The 4323-nt window shown below is 35.6% G+C and overlaps 1 pseudogene; it reads right to left on the minus strand.

Annotated features, from left to right (window-relative positions):
• Positions 1-509: 509 nt before the first annotated feature.
• Positions 510-1712, minus strand: LOC149045479 (uncharacterized; annotated as a pseudogene).
• Between the last annotated feature and the right edge of the window lie 2611 nt (positions 1713-4323).

Below are 4323 nucleotides of genomic sequence, written 5' to 3' on the forward strand. Positions count from 1 at the left end.
AAAGATGAAACGTATGGACCACGTGCAAAGCTGTCAATTGTTTCTCGAATATTGCGCGTGTTAAATATTCGATAGTGACATTTCATTTACATTTACATCCAATTTTATTAAGTTGGTAAATTATATACAGACATCACACCAACCCACTCGCGCGCAAAGTGAGAAGACTCTAGGAAGGCTTGAAATTATTTTAAGAACATCTGTGATCAAGAAACGGGCAAGGAATTTTCCCCAATAGTGCGAATGATCGTAAAAGATGATCGCGGAAAAGCGATTGCGTGACACTCGGTAAGTTTTAATGATATGTTATCACGTATCAGAGGCAAAAATAGGTCCGCAATGCGTACGTGTGTCTAGTGCTGGGTTTTAGCGGTACTTCCGTGGGGTCTTGTTTTGTGTAGGTTTGGTTGCAAGTTCAATTCAATAATTTGAACAAGAATTGATCAAAATAATTTTAGCTACAAGGTTAGGTGGCTAAAATCTGGAATACAGAGTCTGGAACATAGACATCAGGGATGAACAAGTTTATTGTAAAAAACAGCCTGCATTACAAAAGGAACCGTAACTGTATGTATTTGATACAATAAGAAAGAACAAAACATGATTCAAGTTAGGAATTGTGATTTTTTTCTTTTACATCAGAAAATTTAATGAACATATAACTGTAATATAAAAAAGAAATAGAAAGTTTAAGAACAGGAGAGTATGAAGAAATGCGAACAGCTCTACTACTTGATAATTACTGAAGGTTTCAACTGAGACGGGTTACTGTTGTAATTGAAAATTTTAACAAGGCAACATCAGTAATCTGCATTAAAAGCCTCGAGTTCCTGTTGAAACTTTCTCTTCTCAATGTATAAGCATTAAAAAGACTGTTCATAAATGTACTTCAGTTGCAGTTTTCAATTGAATGTACAAACTCAATAAAATATATATCTAAATACTTTGAAATACAAAAAGTTACGTGGGAGAAGGGGAATGCTATAACAGAACATTGTCCCAGTGATAATAACATGAACATTTTTATCTTTAGTGAAAGATACAACAATGGCTTTGGTATCCTGTTAAATGGTAATATAGAGTGGATGCATTCTGATCTTTACCATTATTTTGGTTCTTGCTGCAGTTTAGTTCTCTGCAACACTGACTGTAGCCACAACTTTAGTTTTCTTATGAAAGGTAACAAAAAGCATTGGTGTATTTAGGAATGCTTCAACAACAATATCTTCACTTAATGACTGCTTAGTGTCAACTTTAAACAACTGTAAGGCGCTGAGCAAAGTATCATTAAAAAATGTTACAGTGGTGTTGATGTCATCATGTCTCAGCAATGCTTGCAAGTGGTACTGACTGCTGCAAGCAGACACTTTCTGCCTGAGGCCACATGTTTCACACTTTACTACATTCCCTGGTGTTGCTGGAAGCTTTTTGTTACATTTGCAACATTAGCGATAGCACATGAAATTTTGAACACCAAGGACTTCAGCATTTGTTGATGTTTGGGTGAAGTAGTCTGGCAAATCACCTGGTAAAGCTACTTCCTCTTGGAAGGGATCAGCTGGTGAAATGGAACAGTCATGCTTTGGTGTAGTAAGGTAAATGGAGTAGTTGTCATTATCCTTCGTCACTTTAAGGTTACAGAAGTTATATGTGTTGTCGTCTGCAACTTCTGTAATCAGGTGCTCCCACAGGGTTAGTTTGATTGATCCAGATCAGATGTACTACAGGGCACAAAAGCAATAATCATAAAATAAACATACCTGGATATGTGTTGCATATCACATTTCTGCAGATTACCCCTTAGATGTCAATCACAGTGCATGATTGGTATCTAAGATGTACATTTGAGTTAATTTCATTTTTTTTGTACTCATTAACTATGAATATTCTCTTTAAGACAAAAAGAAAAACACATGGAAGTTACAGTGAAGGTGACAAGAAAACCATGAAGGTCTATTTTTGAATCAATGCACAGATTGCTTTGTGATCAGAAAAATAAGTTTCTAAAATGTGTACATGGATTTGTGATTCAGGTAAATTAGTGTAGACATGGTCTATAGTGGTTCTGTTATCAATGGTAGAACATGATACCAGTTGTCTGGAACTGTGATCTCTTATAAATAGATTATAAAGAGGAATCTTCTCTTTTTCATTTAACCAATTGATATTGAAATCACCAATGAAAACTTTGAAACCTGAAATATCAAGGGTAAGAAGTCTGATCAATGCTTCACACATTTGTCTAATTGGTACTCTTGGTGACACTATCTGATCGTCATAATTCAGATTTACAAATGTCACTGTAGTGAACATAAACAAGTCTATCATTATTTTCCGGTCGTTTTTGACCAAGGAATATACCAGGATATGGTAATTCTTCAGAATACTGATCTTGAAATATGCCTAATGGTTCCTTTCCTTCACCTGGTGCAACACTTAGAATACATTGACTCCCATTGTCTTTAACAAAGTCTGTGTTAGTTAACATAGTGTCAGTAACTCCAGCAGGTATTTCTGCTTCATCCTCACTCCACTGATCTTCAGTCTCAATAACTTCACTAGAGGAAGTACATGTATTATTTGTGGTATTACTAGTACTGTTGTGAATATTTTGCAGTTCTTCAGTTTCATTTTCAATACTTCTGTCATCAAATAGAAAGTTTGATGTGCATTCTTCTCCCCAGGCTTGATTAACTGTTATTCCTTCTTGTCTATACAGGGTACTGTTAGTGACAAGCCAGTTTACTGCTTGGACAACTTTATGAGGTCTTATGTTAAGGGACAGTGCTGAACTTTTGTATTGCAATCTTCTTTTTAAATTTACCTTAATTGTACCTGTTTCTGATGGTAACCTTGGTAACATATTCACAGTCTCAGACACTTCTGCTGGTACATTTACAACATTTCCATGTATTTTGAATTGTCTACCTCTTGGTGCCTGCATTAATTTTAAAAAAGCAAGTCTTGGAGCTAAAAGTCTGCTTTCCAATTCATTCAGGTCAAAAAAGTCTGGTTTCGTTGCAAATTGCATTCCATTCAAAACAGCAGAAGGGGGAACTTTATGTTTTACTAAATAATTATGGCATGTTCTACACAACCACTCCATATTTTTCACACTTTTTCGATTGGATAAAAATTTTCAGCTGATGAAGGATATTCCTTTCTTATTTTATCAGCAAGAGAAACACTGTGTTTATACCATAACTGATCACAACAGCTACAGACATATACAGGACCATTGGACACCAGTTCATGAAACAATGAAATGAAATAGTCCACATTTTTTTGGTTTGTATTGTTACCTTTTTCAAGAGTTGTTCCTATTTTAATGGGACATTCTGTATTTTGATTTTCGTCAAGATAAGAATTTTGTTATGCAGTTTCGCATCTATGGCTGGGATTATTTTCATTCAATTTCCCCTTGTGACTGCTTTTCTTTTTTTTGCAATAATATTCCCTCGTGTAAGCACTACAGTTGCGTTTTGTGCTTGCATCATTAAGTTTGCTTCCTTTAGATGGTAAATTTCTTCTTTCATCAACCTTCTTTCTTTTTTGATATTCCCTCATGTAACTGCTGTGCTACCTTTTTGAAGTGCTGATATGTGAATTCCCAGAGACAACACTTTCTTCTATCATATTTAAATCACGATGACTTTGCTGACTTTCTGATGAGCTACTGCCAAACATACAAGGCACTGTTGACACAGTGTACTTCACTTACATGACCTAAAGATATTGATGTAACTGGCTCTTCTAATAACTGAACAGACTGTACTATAGTTGTGTGACCAAAATTTTCATGGGATTCTATGATGTGAATTCTCAAATAATGTGACTCTGCAACTGCTTGAACAATGAGTGCATCACACCATGTACCTCGTAATGACATGTTGGTCAAATATTCATTCCATGAATTCTGGGTATTGCTTTCAATGAAACGTTCTGGGTTTGCTCTTAGATAATCAATACCAGTTTGCCTAACATGCAAGTGATGGCATGGATCACCATATAACTGATGAGAAACAGCTCTAGAAAAACAGTCACCAGCACCCCCAACATCTAGGGGTCTCAATCCCAGCTGACGTAGCCGAAAGTTTAACAATATGGTGGAACCAACTGATACTGTAGTTTCAGTGTTGACATTTACATGTAGTTGAGGGCCTGGATTTAATTCAATATCACCTGAAGTCATAAGCTTCATTCTAGATACAGAAAATCTTCTAGAATGGTTGCTTGATTTCTTCAAAAGCTTATTTACGGTTGGTTTTCTTATATTAACAAAGCTGGTGAAAAAACTGTCACATCTCTTAAGATATCTTACGT

The sequence above is a fragment of the Pocillopora damicornis genome, chromosome 5 (assembly GCF_964200805.1).
Source record: "Pocillopora damicornis chromosome 5, jaPocDami1.2, whole genome shotgun sequence".
NCBI classification, from domain to species: domain Eukaryota; kingdom Metazoa; phylum Cnidaria; class Anthozoa; order Scleractinia; family Pocilloporidae; genus Pocillopora; species Pocillopora damicornis.